General features: G+C 42.5%; 1 long non-coding RNA gene across 7 annotated transcripts in view; it reads left to right on the forward strand.

The window, feature by feature from the left end:
• Nucleotides 1–18,067, forward strand: part of LOC105092987 (uncharacterized) — a 283,085-nt gene that overhangs the window by 162,829 nt on the left and 102,189 nt on the right. For all 7 annotated transcript variants that reach the window (XR_010384265.1, XR_010384267.1, XR_004141452.2 and 4 more), the window contains one exon: nucleotides 3,473–3,564. This is a non-coding gene — a long non-coding RNA (uncharacterized LOC105092987). The remainder of the gene's footprint in view (nucleotides 1–3,472; nucleotides 3,565–18,067) is intronic.

The raw sequence follows: 18,067 nt of genomic DNA on the forward strand, positions 1-18,067 counted from the left end.
CAGACCCCTTTGCCATTCAGAGTGCCACACCCCCAGAATGATGGACGGAAGGCTATTTAAGTGACTTCCACTTCCCCAGGCTGGCAGGGCACTCAGGACCGTGGTGCCATCTCTTCTCAACCTGATGGCTGAGGGCGCATGGGACTGCTGTGTGGGGTCTGGGTTTCTATCACTTATGGTCCAAGTGATGTACCCAGGCCAAAGAAATCCCATTTATCTTCCAACCAAGCTTTTATACCATTGATATCAGCAGTACTGCTTTTCTGAAATTATAAGCTTCTTGACCTCAGCATTGGGCTTCTGCAACTGGGAAACCTTTAAAAGACAAACTTAAATTAAAGAGAAAAAAAAAATATAGGGCAGTTTCTCTGCAGCAGCCCCAAGACAGCCTCAGGCTTTCTTTACAGAGATCTACCAAGTTTTTTTTCTTTTTTTCTTTTCTCCCCTGAGGAAAGACATAAAACCATTTCCCTAAGATTGTCAACATTCCAAAGCATCTCATCCTGCGGGTTTCCTGTGTGCAAATGGCCACTGCCCTACCCTGGAGCTGCTGAGCTCCAGGCTGGAAGCTCTTGGCTCCCCGAGCATCCCCTTCAAAGAGGAAAATACCAGGCCCTCCTGAACCAACAATGAGACATGTTTGACTAGTGGTGATGAAATGTCTTCTGTAAACACTCCCTACCTTACCCACCTCCCTTTTTCAAGGACTGATTCACCACTGAAATATTTGTGTCACCCAAGTTCAAGTACATGAAACCAAACGCTTCAATGCCACAGAAAGCAGCGTGAACTTCACTGGCCAGGGAGGTAATTAAATAAGCCAAAGCAAGCTGCTGGTCTCCAGCAGGCCTGCCGGGACTACAGACGAGAGCTGGGCCTGGGCCTTTCTGGGTCAGATCTATAGTGCCTGCTGGAATCCACGTTGCACAGTGACTCCCCCCTCAAAGTTCCTGGCCTTGCTCAGCCAGAACGCATACTTCCAGCGCAGGAAGGGAGGGGATTTTTTTCACTGCCTAATGTGTTCTACCCTCAGCAGAGGATGAAATCTAAAGTCAGGATCCAGTCCCTCAGAGCTTGAAACCGTAACTCACGTTTATCTTTAAACTCTTCCATGGGGACAGGGTTTTTTTAACGTATATTTTCAGCATAAGATAGACTGTGAAGATTCTAGACCAATTATTTTCTTGGGAAAGGAAGAAAATAATATTGAAAACATTAGAAGCAGCCAATTTATCTATATGTTGGAGAGAGTATTTTTCAGCAGCAAGAGTGTAAGTATAAGTTGATACTCTGCTTATGAGCGGAACACTGAACCCAAGCTTTTCGGTGAGCAAATTCTCCTGGGGGTACCTAGTCATGGGGAAGATGCTATCCCGGAAGTCATGGTCCAGACTTCAGAGACAGAAGGAGGAGCAGTTATGGTCTCTTCCCACAGAACCGTGAATTTTATTTTCCACTGAATACCAAGTTATATCTTCCTAAGACAGTCTGTAAAAATTCAAGTTCTCCATGATACAGCTATGGTATATTATTTTTATTATGACAGTACTGAACATAACTGAAGGGATAAGCAATGGGCTGTTGTTCTGCTGTGTTTGTTATGACCATGTACACCACTGGGTGGAAATAAGTGGACTGGTATTTTCCAAGCTAGTGTTTTACCGAACACTATTCTCAGAATTTTAATGAAGATAGTATAAAACAAAAATTTGTTACTTATTGAAATTAAGTTTAATGACAGCTGATGACATGAAGTTTAATAGGTTTCTTTACCTTAGAATCTTTAATAACTGAATGTGCTTTGTGATTCTCCAAGGGGAGGTTTTAGTGTACGCCCTTTCCCAAATGTATTTCACAAAGTAGATTTTCTTTCTTTTGCTATTAACATCTCTTGAGATATTGAGCTATGGAACATGGTTTGGTAAATTTGGGGTTAAGCAGTGTTTCCTGTGATATAACTAAGTTAATGTAGCCAATATAACTTACACTAGAAAGTTCTAGAAGATGCATAGAAGCAACCCATATTGATTTAATAATATTCTATGTGGCCATTAAGTACTGTTTTAAAAACAGTGCTTGAAGAGAATGCAATTTTATATGGACTATCTAAAAAGCAAGCAAGCCAAAAAAAAAAAAAAATCTGGCTACAGGGCATGGCTTTATTGGGCTTAATGTTTGAGTGTGGCACTTGTCACATTATGCTCTTTGAATTAAAAATACTTGTGTTGCCCCACCTGGGAAGCTGATCACCTGATCACTGAATGTAAATTTAGATTTATAAGAAAATCTGCTCTGAATTAGAGAGGGCTAACTACCACTTCACCTTTGAAAAATCGACTTACTTATCAGATGGTACTAACCTGTAGTGGAAACTTAAACTTCCTACCTCATCCAAGTTTAAGCCCAATGTTCTCTCCTTCCAACTTCGCATTCCTTGTCTGTGTTGCTCTGCATTAGTGAGAGGCGCCTACACCCAGAGCTGTGATGTGAAGACAGTGTGAAGACAGAAGCCCGCCTTCCCAAGCATTTCTGTCCCCTTCGCAGTTCTAATCACACCTCCTCAAGTTACTGCTAAATTTGCCAAGCAGCTGGCATGAGTTTGCTACCCAGAGCAAGGCAAAGTGTCCCTTGTTGAGGAGAGGGGCAGCCTCCAGGCTGCTTTTAATCTGATTGTTTTAATTTAATTTAATCTGCCTGGTAAATATTTTTTTTCAGCTGCAGAAATGTGTAAATCAACTAAGTGGTTCATAATCTATGTATTTAGCTAACAGAGCTCATGCTGACCAATGCGTGGGACCTGATAGGAGTTCGCATTTGCTAGCCAATCACCACCATTACCCAGAAGGAAAAAAGCAAATCATATGAGAATGATAACAACAAAAAAAAAATCTCATCCCAGTAGCAACTACCATTCTTTGGATATTTGCAATGTGCTGGTAACTTTTCATTGTCCTTATTATACTTGGCAGTGTTATCCCCATTTTACAGATGAGTTAAATGAAGTACAAAAAGGTTGAGTGATGTGCCCAAGACTTTCCACCTAACGGTGAAACCAGCATTCAAATCCATTTATTTTGGGGACCAATACCTTGCTCTTGCTGTTAGACTATTAGCATTCTGCGTCTGTAAAAGTGACCTGCATGATTTTAACCTTTTCAGTTTTATGGGCTTAGAGCCTAGATTTGTCTCAGTGGATTTGTCTGGGAACTTTTCTTTTTTTAAATGCCAGTCATCTCAAAATCACGATCCAATTGGATCTTTCAAATTTGCTCTAAAATTCCAGTGGAGACATAGTAGAAGATGAAATCACATGCCTCTACCAACATTTAGGACTAATATCCATTCTTTATCCAAAACTGGGACTCACTTCCACAGCCGCAAGACCATGAGTCTTTACGGAGAAACCTCATCTACATTAGATTGTTTACTTGAGTTTTTGTTTGTTTGTTTGTTTGTTTGTTTCCTGATGTAGGATTGTGTCACTATCAGCTTCACTCCTAGAACCGCTTCTGCTGCATCCCATAGATTTTGGATTATCGTGCTTCCATTTTCATTCGCCTCCAGGTATGTTTTTTATTTTTCTTTGATTCCATCAATGGCTCAATCATTACTTAGTAGCATTTTGTTTTGCCTCTACTTGTTTGTGATTTTTCCGGTTTTCTTCGTGTACTTAATTTCTAGTCTCATGTGATTGTTGTTGGGAAGAAATACGTGGTATGATTTCAGTCTTCTTAAATTTATTGAAATTTGTTTTGTGGCCCGGGCTGTTGTTGGCCCGTGGGTGGGGTCGGGTCCCAGGGCACCTGTCTGCAGGGCCAGTGCGGGCCTGGTTCCGGCCCCGCCAGCCAGCTGGAGGGCGAAGCCAGGTCCTGAAGTGGCTGACTGGGGGGTCTTGGGACTGGTGCCTGCCTGCTGGTGGGCTGGTAAGCCTCTGACACTAGGAGGCTGAGGGAGGATTCAGAATGGCGCTTGTCAGCACCAGTGGGCTCGTGGTACAGTGAGTTCCCCCAAATGGCTGCCACCAGTGTCTGTGTCCCCAGGGGAGTCCCCATTGCCTCTTGCCTCTCCAAGAGGCTCTCCAAGATCATCAGGTGGATGTGACCCAGGCTTCTTTCAAATGTCTCTGTGCTGGGTCTTGGAGCATCTCAGATTTTGTGTGCATTCTTTAAGAACAGAGCCTCTTCCCTGCAGCTCTCCAGCTGTCCTGTACACAAGCCTCATTGGCCTTCAAAGCCAGATGTTCTGGGGTTCATCTTCCCAGTGCAGGTCCCGGGGCTGGGGTGTCCACTGTGGGGCTTGGACACCCCACTCCTTAGGGAGGACCTCTGCAGTTGTGACTGTCCTCCAGTTTGTGGGTCACCTACTTGATGGTGTGAGTCTTGACTATATTGTGTCTCCACTTCTCCCACCCATCTCACTGTGGTTCCTTCTTTATACCCTTGCTTGTGAAAAATCTCCTCTGCTGTTCTTCAGGTTGCTCTCAGAGATAGTTGCTCTGTACATAGCTGTAATTTTGTTATGCCGAGGGAGGGGTTGAGCTCAGGGTCCTCCTACTCCACCATCTCAACTTACCATTTGTTTTTTAATGTTCTCACAAAAGTTCTCAAATTTATTTGGACAAGATCATTTATTGCAACTTGTTTTTAAATAAGAAACTTGAAAAGTAATTTTCTATAGGAGTATCAGGGTTGACTTGCTTTTTTCACTGAAATCTTGTTGGATGTATTAAAGGAATTGTATGGAATCAGTAGATTCAATTTAAAGAGAATTGAATATTTTATTGCATTTTCTCATTCACAGACACAATATAGCTTTATCATTTATTTCTCAATATTTGTAATACTTATTATTATTTGTCCTTTGAATTATGGACTATTTAGAATTGCTTTAAAAAAATTCAAAGTTTATGGGACTCTGAGGAGCATATTTTATCATTTCTAAATTTTATTAAATTTTAGTCAGAGAGTAGTCTGTGTTTTATAAATTATTTGATATCTGTTGGGATTTCCTTATGGGCTGAAATTATATTAATTTTCTATTGCTGCATAACCAATCATCTCAAATTTAGAGACTTAAAATGGCAGCCATTTATCAGCCCACAGTTCTGTAGCTCAGAAATCTGGCAAAGGGTGTCTGGATTCTCTGCTCAGGTTTTGACAATACAGAAATCACTTCTCGTCTGGAGGAACTGGGGCAGCATGCAGCATATGCTTCCGAGCTCATTCTTCTTGTTGGTTCGTAGCATTCAGTTTCTTGTGGGTGTCGGACTGAGGTTCCCATTTATTTGCCAGCTCTCAGCAACTAGAGGCCACCTGTATTCCAAGCCTTGTTACTCCCTCCATCTTCAAAGCCAGCAACAGAAAATTTCTCTTGGGTCAAATCTTCCTCATACTTTGAATCTCTGACTTTCTTTGTCTCTGACCTCCAGACTCAAATTTAAAGGGCTCATGGAATTAGGTTAAATCCAACTGGATTACTTTCCTATCTTAAGGTCAACTTATTTGAGACCCTAATTACATCTGTAAAAGCCCTTTCTAGTAGTACATAGATCAGTCTGATTGAATAACTGGGAGAAGCAGTATGTATACAAGGTGCAAGGCTCTTGGGAGCCATCTTAAAATTCTCTCTACCACCGATGCCTGTTAAGGATGTGTGCTTGAAAAGAATATATATATTTGTTTGGTGTGTTCAGTATTCCATCTATCTCTATTTGATCCAACTTACTAATTAGCCTCTTCAGACTCTTCAGATCTTCTATATCTTTACTAATTGTATAGGTTTCAATGCATCCAGATCAATGTTTGTTAATAGTTTGACATTTGTGAAAGTTGTGTAATTTAGGTAGTGAACTTTAAGACTTTAAGTAGGGTCATTTAAGATTTCATCATCTACAAGAGGGACTAACATTCTTTTACTCTGCTGACTATAATTTTTCTACCTAGTATCTAAGAGCTTAACGAGAGTAAATTTTTTTTCTGCAGACACACCAGGTCCAACCTCTTTCGTTTGCTAATACTCTCTTCTTGGCATGGAAAGCTTGTTGTCTCACCAGTTCCGTTCTTCACTTCCAAAACTCTGAAACGTTCTTTAAGATACTCTTTAGTTATGTTCTCATGTAATTTCTGGCTTCCCAAGCAGCATTATCTTACAGTTCTTTCATTTATTGTGGTTAGTACTTATTCACTCATTCATTAAATATTCCCATAAAAGCTCTCACAATATTATACATCTCTCTCTCCATATATATATGTATGTAATATATATACACACATATATATGTAAATCTTTACATCTGCTTTCTTTTCTAGGTTATGCTATGCTGCATGGTTAAGTGTGAAGATTGGGAAGGGACATGTTTTAGTATCCAAGATAGTTCTTGGTCCATAATACTGCTCAAATTTTTGTTGAATAAAGAAATGGTTGAATATATCAACATTTATAGGTGTCAACTATGAGGGAAGGCTTTCATTAAATTATACTTAAAATATCACTGTATCTCAGCTTTCCCCACTAGTCTATAGAATCTCTTGGCTGGCGCAGTCGTCCTGCTCTACAGCCGCACTGTCTCTATGCCTGGTCTACTGCAGCAGTCTCCTTAGTGCTTTCCCCGTGTCCTAGTTCACTGACCTCCAGCCCGTTCTCAACACAGAAGTCAGAGTGAAATCCTAGAAGCTTAAACCATATCACATTATCACTATGTTTAAAATATTTCTTTAATAAAACGTATATTCTTTAAATTAATTTATAAGGGGGCAACCATACATTCCAGTTCGCCTAGGATAGTTCTGTTTATGCCTGTTGTCCCAGCATGAATCTCACGCCTGTTGCCAAGATGCCAGTCCATGACCTTGGAGAAGATGCCCAGTCCATGAAACCATCCTAAAGCAGTGCCTTAAGAACTGCAAAGACTCGGCCATTTCACATGTACTTGTTATTATGCTTTTTTAATGTAAATTTTTTTGGAAGGGGAGAGTAATTAAGTTTATTTACATTTTTATTTTTAGAGGATGTACTGGGGATTGAACCTCATGCATGCTCATCATACGTGCTTGTTATTGATGTGAGTGAATTAGAGTTGACTCGGGCACTGCACACTGGGCATCTTGGTTGTTTTTCAGCCTCACATTTGCAAGAGCCTTTGTATCTGAGTAATTGGATGATAGTGACAACCTCTTGATTCTTTGAGCTGACCCTGTAGTAGTCTTTGTTGACAAAGGGCGGACATCATGCCGTGCATTTGAGCCACTCAGTTCAGCCTTGGCAAGGCTCCTAAAATTTCCACTGTCTGTTGTAAAAATTAATAATGCTATTTTGACATGATTTCTAAATATATTGATCATTAAAACTGATGGCTACCACTCATAGAACATTGGGATAAGTACAAAATACATTTCACACATTATTTACTTCTCTCATTCACAGTATAAGCATTTTTGTCTCTGTTTATAAACAAAGAAATTGAGATACTAACTTTTCCTAGGTTTGAATCATGAAATACCCAATGTTTCCTGTGTTCAAGGCTAGTACTTGGAAGCACAAGTACTTAATCTTACTATGGTAGGTAAACAATTATCAAATAAACAACGATCATTGAACCTACAGAGAGCAGGGCATTAATTTGTTTGTTGTAAATATAATTTCTGAGTAAGGGTACCATTTAACCTGCTTTGGGCATTTGGGATTTTGATTTAAATGACTAATTTTCTGACTTCAGAAGACCTCCAGTTTTGTTAGACAATTTTCATAGACAAACATTGCAATATTTTAGGAAAAGTGGCTTGCGTAGTGTTTGGCATACACATGGCATTAAATTATATACTCTTTGAATAAATGAAATAAGGCATGCATAAGAAAAAGGACAAATGAAAGTACAAAGACCAGGGAAGAGAAGAGGAAAGAACTTTCTGCCTGGGAAGTTGGCAAAAGCATCAAATAAGTGGTTACATTGAAACTGACTCCTGGAGGGTAAGTCTGAGTTTACCACAGGAAGGCTAGAGAGGGCTTTCAGAGCAGATGGAATAGCTTGGCAAATATATGAAGCTATACTAAAAACAAAAACCATGATGTGTTCAGGAAGTGGGTTCAATGAGCTCAGGAAAGGGTTTCAGAATTTCATGGGCAGTGTCTTCTTTGTTTGAGGAGAAATATCAGCCTTGATAGCACTGCTGTTCATGACTCAAGTTGATTCATTTTGCCTTAAGTGCAGTCTTAATATCTCAGACCGACTTCTGAGTGCTTGTGGATTGGGAGTTAGAAGAGACCAGAGCTGAGATGGATGGATGTAGTCTGATGCCATAAGCCCAGTTCTTCCGAGACCTTCACCAACTGTCAGGCATCAAAGCTACTTGTCTTTGAGTGAGAACAGCCTCCTCTCTAGGGGGCATTCTACTTGCCCACTATGTCCCAGCAAACAATGTACAGCTCAGACTGCGGGGGCCACTCTTCCCTGATCACACTAGTCTTAGGAAGGTCAGAATCTGGTAAGTACTGTGTTCTCGAGGATTATTTAGTACGAGTGCTTCAAGGCCTGTGTGAGGGTCCTGCGAGCTGCAGCATTCCTTTGAGGGAAAGAGAAGGAGCCACAGGGCTGCAGCCCCACATATGAGAGAAACATTTCTGAGTGCGCTGCTGTGTCGGATTTGTTTCTGAGGAGGAGCCTTGTGAAAGGACACACGGACCAAACAGACACACAAACAGAAAAGCTACAGCCATGAATGCACTTTCTGCCACTTTTTCCTGAAAGGTGAAGGTTGATTTTGAGAACACAAAGACATGACAATACAACTCTCTTCTCTGTAATAGTGAGGGTGAGAAAAACCATTAAAGTTGCGTGTGTGTGTGTGTGTGTGTGTGGTATCTGGCTACTGTACTTTAACAATAATTCCTCTTGACATTATACAAGGTCAGCAAGTCACCTCAAGACCACCCTGCTTGAGGATTTGCTCTCCGTGCAGGGCTGTATTGGACTCTCTCAGCTGAGAAATGTCACCCAGCACCTTTCATATTTATGGTGACTCATAAACAGGAAACCAGTCCTGTCCATGACATTGGAACTTTTTCATATCTCAAATCCTTTTATGAAAATGAAAAAAAAAAAGCACACCAAACAAAACAAAAGAACTTAGCTGCCTTATGCTTTCTGGGCCAAAATAAATATTGCCAAATTAGTAAGGCATACTGAACAAATTAAGCGCTAAATGCAAATTTATCGACTGAACTCCAATGGCAGACTCACCAAAGAGCGTACAGTGGTGGAGTGCAGCCCTGTAAGTAGGTGTTTGTGTTGGCGAGTCTCTGCAGAGAGGCATGGGAACAGTAAAAAAAAAAAAAAAAAAAAAAAGAGAGAGCATTTCTGTTACACCCAAGATGAACAGTTTGTTTTAGAAAGTTCAAGTAAACAGTGTCTAACATATATTCACTGAATTCAGAACCTCAGTTGCTACCAAGAGGGAGATGAGAAAAAATAAACTGGCAAAATTTCTTTAAAAAATCTCACTTGGAAATGTTCAAGTCAGCCTCATAAATCACTGGATGAGATGGAGATATCCTTCCTCATCTCTGAGCCGTGAATAAGCCCCAGCAGTCCCTCACCAAGGCAAACAAGAACTTTTCCCTTAAGGATATTTGAAATCTTACAAAACAAGATTTATCTTAATGTTTTCTAATGTCCCGACTGGAATATATATGATGCATCCTTTTAAGTTATGGGCATCATTTATGGTGCCTAAGATTTAAAAGTTGCATGTGTATTACTTTAGCTCAGTGATTGATTTGAGGAGGGGTGGTTGGGGTGGAGAGTGGATGCGTTTGAAACTGCTTCGTTGTCTTCCTGCGGACCCTGGGCTCAGTGACTTCCCTTGCCACTTTGGTTGGGCTCTCTCACCCCTTTGAACATGAAAGAGCCTCAGATGCAGATTTCTGTTTGCGCTGGATGTTGCTGCTTCTTCAGTGAAGAGTTCCCACGCGCTTCCCGGGGCTTCCCACAATGCCTTGCCTCTTCTTTGACACTAAACAGTGGAAGAAACCAGGAAACAGAGAAGTCATTTTATCATACACTACAAATTGGGACTAAAATGGGAACCCCATAGTATGCCAAGCCTGGATGGATATTTGGAAAGCTTTGTTTTATAGACGGAAAACTTAGAGGCTCAGAGAGAGGTTGTAACCTGCCCAAAGTAACACAGTGAATTGGTGCCAGATAAATTCGATTTAGAAGATCAGATTTTCTTTATCTGCTGACTCTTAGCCAAAGTTCTTTATACGTATCACTCTCCCTCCTCCGTAGGTATTATTTAGAGGTCTTTTTTTACAGATAATATTCTCTTTTTACACCCAGCAGCTTTGAGTTACTACAGAGGTAAATATCTCCTTCTCCACGCCACTCCCTTGCTCAAGGAAATCCAGTGGACTGCTGCTGCAGAGGAGATCAAGCAGTTTGGGTTCTGAGGCTGAGGGTAGTCTTGGCCTTGGTTGGCCAAAACAAAGGACAAGTTGAAAATCAGCTTGTGCCAGGCAGATGGCGACAGGCCTGCAAAGCAGGAATAGGCCCAGCTATGACCCCTGGAGGAAGGGAAATATACTAATATTTAGTGCACGGAAATGAAAAAAGGCTTAGAAGTTCTTTTTCCCTATATGACATTCCCTAAGAAATCAGCCAGGATTACATTTTTAAAAAAGTATTAAGATAGTCAAAAAGATGAGCATCAGCTTGATTTAATTTATTTGCATAGCACAGTTTCAACTAACTAGAAACCGACTATGGATAACTCAGGACAGCTGGTAACACCTTCAGTTCAGAGGCCTGCACAGCATAAGTGACAACCTCATAAAGGCAGCTTAGTCTACCTGGGGCACTCAGGATTCATCTTAAATTCCTTTCTAGGTCAAAAGTCTGAGTCAGTGAGCACCACACTTCTACTCAGAAACATGTCCCTGGGATACAGGAAAACCTGGAATTGTTAAAAACACACACACACACACACACACACAAAACTCCTTTGGAGTCACTTTAGCTGGAAGTGATATAAAAATAGGTATAGTAATTTCACGACATTAACCACATGTAAATATCTTGATGAAAGCAACCAAAGTTTACAGTTATTACAGATCAGTGCTTACTGATCTCTCCCTTGATTATTAGAATAGGCCCTCCCGTGGCCTTGGTCCTTGGTGCAAGAATGATAGTCCCAGCTTAGCTACTCTCCCCTTGAGCATGGCAGTTCAGAGTGATGCAGCCCAAATTCATCATGTTAGTCTACACAAGTCACTTAACACAACACCCAGATTATTTAAGAATTTAGTAAATATCTATCATTAATCTTGTTGTACTAACCTCAAGTTGTCATCATCACCGTCACCATCATCATCATTACCATTTATTTAACTCTTGCAACAACCTTGTCAATTCCTTAATGAGAAAAAAGCCAAAAGCCAACCTCACACTTGTAACTAGTAAATATATTATTTATAGTTTGTCTCACAAGACAAAGTCTATATTAACTGTCTGTAAAAAAGAACCTCCGTTAAATTTCAGAGAAGTCACTCAGCATGATGAAAACATTCCTGTTCGTTATCTTCATAAATGTTATACTTAAAAATGTCCTTGGATGAGGTAACAGGTATCTGAGCACCACAGTCAGAAAACGCTGCCTTGACCAGGCTCCTTTCTGCTTGGGGGTCTTCTACCCCTCAAGTATACACATCTTGTCTTTCGTATTATGTGGTGACCTCTTTGAGGAGATAAATCTCATCATTTTTTTTTTCCACCTCTATTACAGCATCTGATGCTGGGCTCAGTATGTAGTAGGCATTAGGGAAAACTCGGCAATGAATGGACAATTCTGAGAGCCACTTTTGGCTGGGATTTTGGCTGGACCAGAGATGTCTTCACTGACTTGAATGTGAAGACTGTCGATAATCCTCTGTGCCTGTCCAGTCATCCAATTCTATAATACCTCACTTCATTTCACCACTCACAGAAACACACTTGATATGGGTGAGTGTGCATATAGGCAAATACACACACCTTTGCATGCGTGTGCATCTCAGTGCTGTCAAGTGTGGACAGTCACCTCTTTTGCATCCGAAACTAGCCCTACCTCCCCCGTGATCCATGCTCCCAGCCGGGCACACTGCACACAGACACACCAGCACAGACACGGCCACCACTACAGGACAGCGCCTGTACACATGTGTGCTGTGTGTACACATGCCGCTGCACACACTCTAGATGCCTTTGGAGCTGGGACTGAGGCAGGAAGCACCCTGAATCCTGGCCGGGGTGGCAGTCACAACACATCATATAAAAGAAAAAAATTCAGTCTATCCACTGGAGACTGTAGTTCGACTTTAATGTTTTAAAGGACCTCAAATCCTGACTCCTCTCTGACTTTGCTCAGGGCTAGTTCCTGAACAATACAGAAATTGTCAGGATCAATGGGAAAAGTGCACGATGTTCTCTTAAGTGCCTTTAGGAGCTGCATCTCAAACTCCCAAGACAATATTACTATTGTCTCCGAGGCTCAAGCCAGTCATTTTATCTTTGAGGAAGTTTATTCCTAGATAGAGATCTTCATAACACCAGCTAAAAGTGGAGGCATTGACAGGCTGGCCGGCCTTTACAGCTGCTGCACAAGAGAACCATTTCAAAGCTGGGTGAGTTTTCTGCTCCGTAAATACAGCCACTTACCCTGGTCAGGCCACCTTCCTTTCTAGAAAGCTGAAGCCTTAGGAATCAACCCAGTTAACTGGCAGAATCCACACAGCTATAAAGGCCAATGGGAAGGGAGAGGGTTTAAACTTTAACTTCTTCAGACATCATGGGACCATCACAAAAATGAATCAGAAACACCCACTGAGAGCATTTTTCACAGTCACCGTGCAGATGACAGACGATAAGAAATGTTAGTAAAGGTGGAAAGTTCTCTACTGATAGCATCTTAGAACTGTGTGCATGGAGACTGTCTCAGGAGTTTGCCGGGGCGTTCGCATCACTGGCTTCCTTCTGACCTACAGAAACAGAAAGAAAAATGCATCCAGAAATCGCTGTTAGGAGACATTCTTGCCCCCCCGCCCCCATCCTGATTCTGGAATGCTGAATCCAAAGGGCCCAACCCAGTACCTCTTTTACAGAAGAAGAATCAAGAAAATGCAAAGAGAGGGACTTATAGTGACCCTGTAACGTAGGAGCCAAGTGAAATTTTGTACTCAAAGCCTCAGACCCTCATTTTAGGGTTTTTATTTCTTTGTTTTCCCACCAGGTCGTGCTATTTCTCTCTCTCATTTAATCCTCCCCTATGACCGATGGAAATTAGGCATCTTTCCAGTGAAAACAATTGCTAACTCAGTCTCATTTTGCACCTTAAGCTTTAATTTATTCTCACTTTTACTATAATGATTTGTGTAGGATTTGAATTAACTCTTGAATGAATTTGATGGGGGAGCAAGTAAAAATGAATTAGCTTGTGATATAGAAAGAGGTCATTTATCCTAGTGACCTGAGGGCCTTTGGAACAGGATTTTTAAGACAGTGAGAAAAAGGATGTTCTTTTGACTTCCCTTTGCTCCAAATGTGGATGGATCAACCTTCCAGCATCTCTACAAGGTCAGGTGGCTGCAGCGCCACGTGCAGAAGCATGTGTGGCTGGGAATATTCTGGGGTTTTCCACGAACCTGTCCCTGAGTTGCCCTAGCAACCTGGAAAAGAAGCTCCCCTCTTTGAGGTAGTGGATCAGTTTTCTGACACCACTCCCACCAACTCCCAGGTAAATCAGTTCATCTCCCAAAAGGGGAAGCTCTTTTCCGGGATGCCAGATATCATTTGGCACTCATCGGGTGGTTCCAAAAACCTGTCATGGGCTAATTGCAAATCTACTCGTTCAAATGAAGATTCGCATGAATGGAGATTGTCACCAGCTCCTAGTTCTCAGTACCACTGGATTGACCTGGGGTATGGGTTATTTTGGAGAAGATAGTCCTTTGTTTTCTGAACTCTTCTGTGGTCCATACCCATGACTCTACACCCATGAAGGGGCCTTTGGTGCCTCCACGAGTGTCTCAGACCCTGAGAAAGCCACAGGGCTCTTCCTCCTCCTCTTTTTAGTCTGAACGTTGGGGGGCTGTTTTTGCCACCTGAATCCTTCACTTTACCCTCCATGGATGTGGCTTCTACTCAGGGGTTCAAGGGTGTGGCTAATCTCCAACACCAGAAGCTACTCTAGATACTGATGAGTAAGGAGCTCAAATTGTTGGCTGATCTCTCTTCCTTCCTTCCTTCCTTCCTTCCTTCCTTCCTTCCTTCCTTCCTTCCTTCCTTCCTTCCTTTCTCTAATATTTATTTCCATTTTACAGATAAAAAACAGTTCCCACATAGAAAGACCTTGTCATGGTCACAGCCTTGTGAAATAGGCAAAGGGAAGAAAGCATGTGTTCAGCCCCTGAAACCAGGGTTTATTTCATGAGGTGAGGGTGGGTTCCATGGAACCTCTTTCTTCCTGGGGACCTGTCTAAAGCAGCTATTTCCCCAACTGTATTCTTTAATATGTCACTTGAGAACACAAGATTTTTGAGAACCCTGTGAAAAGGGGTTCAGCGATCAGATGAACTTAGAAAGAGCTGCCTGTTAAGCCTCTTAGAAATTTACAGCACTCCCTGAGAGAGCCTACAAAATGAAAAACCTCTTTAGATTTGTTTAACTCAGAATTTCCTGGATATTTCGCCGCAAGAACTTTTCCGCACAGAATACCTGTTACTGCGTCGCATAATCAGTATTCTGCACCTTACATTTTGTGAAGCCCCACATTTTGTGGAGCCTTCTCAGGGCTCCTTGGAGAGGTAGACTTTACCGTGCTTTTAAATTGTGCATGCTTATCATTTGAGGCAAGGGTCACAGATACCATTTCAGTGAGTCCTCTCAGCAACTTGGAGGTAGGTACTAGTTGTGCAACCAGTGGTCAGTTAATAATTAATATTTGTTATCTACTATGGGCATGGCTCCAGGGCGGGTTTCTTTTTCTCCCCATTTTATGGATTGGGAAAGTGAGGCCCACAAAAGTTAAATAATCTATCAGAGTCACACAACCTGCAGGTAACAGAACCAGCAATAAAGCTCAGTTTCTTTAATTCCCAATCTACGGTTGTATCCACTTTTCCAGACAGCAGATAAGTTTCTACGGTCATCCTTGCCCCAACATCACTCTTAAAGTTCAGAACCGGGTTGCTGAAGAAGTCCTCGTTATGAACCTCAGGGAGATTCTTGCCTTTTCTCATCTTCCACCCTATGCTGTCTCCACTTCTGGGTCTGAGGTCAGGGAGTGAGGTTGGTGAGTTACTTTCTAGGTAGAGAGGCCCCCTCAGATGTGGGGAAATGAGATCATGTCCACACAGGACTCAGAGCTGCAGTCACCTTTGCGTTTGCATATCCCAAAGATGGAGAACAAGACTGCTCAATTCAAGACCTCTGAATCCCCCTGTCCTTGGCTCCTTCACAGGAGATCCTCCTCAGACACAAAGCTTCAGGGCGATCATTCTAAATGGGTGCCCAGGCCAGTGGGTGTAGGTGGGAGGCCTTTGGACTCTGGCTTCCTGTGCTGTGGTCTAAAACCTGTTCAGTCAAGTAGAATCATACTGGAATTCTGGGGCTTGTGTAGGGAGCCCACGGCCAGCTGTTTATTATTTTAAGAACTCTCGATTGCTGCCCTTAGACATGTGGGCGGAGAGGGGCCAGCCTACTGTGCAAGGTGGCTGCCACGTTCTCCTGGGGATGACAATGTTGCTCTGTATACTCCACACGGCCCCTCGGGCACAGCTACTGCATTCCAGGCTCTACCCAGCCAGAGGAACAGAAGAGGTTTCAGCTCATCATTATTAAGACAAAGAGTCTCGGCTCCAGCAACCGTGTTCCTGTCATGTAACCTGTGTGGGGGGAAGATCCCACCGCGGACTTGAGATGGGGACACACAGCTTCATCAGAGTGATGGGTCAGCTCACTCGCCCACACTAGGCTTTGGGAAACACACTCATGCCTTCTTTACTTCTCAAAATGTGTCCCTGCTGGGCGCCCCCCAACACTAAGAATGTCTCAGTGTCCCACCGGGACATCTGTTATTGCCCAATCCAGCTCAACAGCCCTTCCAGCCATGTCCCAAGAAGCCAGCGCTGAGGACTTTCAATAAAACAGAGCAATGTCCTGGAGCTGTAAATGCCTCCCAAAGACAATCGGACAGAACTTCATTGTTTTAGGGAAGAAGGCGCCTCACATAGTGGTCACATTGTGGTTACTGGGGGCCCGGTGATTAATCCACCGAGAGGATGTGCCGGAGAGAGGAGCTGGCATCATTCCTGTAGACGAAGATTCTTTAGAATTGCATGTCTCTGACTGAACATGTGCACCAGAAACACAAGATTTTCATTGTGAAGATTTCTTTGGCAACCTCGTATTCCCAGTTCTGAGTTGGCATTCAAGTAATTACCTTTTCTTTCTGCACAGGGATACTGTGTTTCTGAAACATGTGTTTCACACTTTGAAATGTACTTACAGTTACACATCTGAAGGTGCGCATTTACTGAGCTTTACGAAATTTCTGAAATAGAAATGGGATATTGAGTGACTGGTACATGGAAAAATTAACGAATTCAGATATTGATCTTTGTGTGTGTGTGTATATATATATATATATATATATATATGGTGTAAATGATTGAATTATTTTAGAATCTATCTATCTGTCTATGTATCTATGTATGTATGTATGTATGTATGTATGTATGTATCTATCTATCTATCTATCTATCTATCTATCTATCTATGGTGTAAATGATTGAATTATTTTTATAATCAGTTTCTCAAAAGCTCTGTGCTAACATCTTTTAAAGGCACTCCAGGGGATTCTGGAAATATCCACCAATATCCACCAGGGTTCCTGCCATCTACATAATCACTGCTGGGGCAGGAGTCCTCTCACGAAAAGGGTGTTGCATAGGCCAGCAGTGTACTGGAAGGGCTGAAACAGAATAGCACGATGTTGTGAGGGACAGAAGTCCACAGCTCTGCCCCTTACTGGTACTGGACCTTAGACAATTTCTCTGAGTTTCTGTTTCCTTATCCAGGTAAGTTTGCTCTGAGGAATAAATCACAGGATATGTATATAAGACACTTTTGCTCATCTAGCCTATTGGAATAACTTGTTAAATGTAAGTTCAATTCAGGATGACATCATGACTTTGGACTGTTGTGGAAATTTTTCCAGTCACGGTCTCAGTGATGACACCTCTCAGGTCAGTTCAGAACCCAGGCAGGAGAGTGACAGACAGCTCAGTGGGGATGAGACGGGTGCAGTGGAGGAAGTAATGAGGGATTTGTTAATGGACAGGAGATCAGAGGGAGAGAGATCAGTCTCAGAGAGGTCTTACTTCTGTGTTGGATGACTGGGTCTTTAATCTAGATCCTTCACTGTCCAGATTAAACGTATGCTTGAGCCTTTGGGGAAACCCAGGTCAGAGGGCACTGCCCCTGTCCAGAAGCAAGCCTTTTGCCGGGGCCGAGTGGGATAAGCTGTTGCTTGTTTTCATAACCTACCATCACACAGGACAGGCCTTAAAGCTCAGAAGACAAAGTAAAGAAAGTTGTGTCCCTTTGTTTTGAGCTCAAAGCCTTTTAGTGCCATCAAATATCTCCTTGTTCCCTTGTTGTGCAACAGGGCCCACAGCTCTGAATGGAACCTTTTATAACTGGAAATTCCACAGTTCCACTTGCCCCTGACTCTCTTCCATGCCAAGCGGCATCCTCACAGACTTTGAAGTTGCATGTTTGAAGGAAGCACAGCCTCATGCACATCTCCCATCCTGTGTGCCTACCCACAGTGCCAGTCCAGACCCTGGGAGAGCAGTGGCCACCAACTGGTAGGAGCTGGAGTTAGGGGGCTGGCACTGCCTCACCCTTCAGTCCCCCTGCAGCTAGCTGCCCAGGATGGCTTCCTCTGTATCCTGGTTACATATTCACAAAAGAGGCCACCTTACCCGGTGTAGACCCAGGTAGCCCCAGTCACGTCCTGCCTGCAGTCAGATGTGC

Source organism: Camelus dromedarius, chromosome 15, assembly GCF_036321535.1.
Source record: "Camelus dromedarius isolate mCamDro1 chromosome 15, mCamDro1.pat, whole genome shotgun sequence".
In the NCBI taxonomy this organism is placed as follows: domain Eukaryota; kingdom Metazoa; phylum Chordata; class Mammalia; order Artiodactyla; family Camelidae; genus Camelus; species Camelus dromedarius.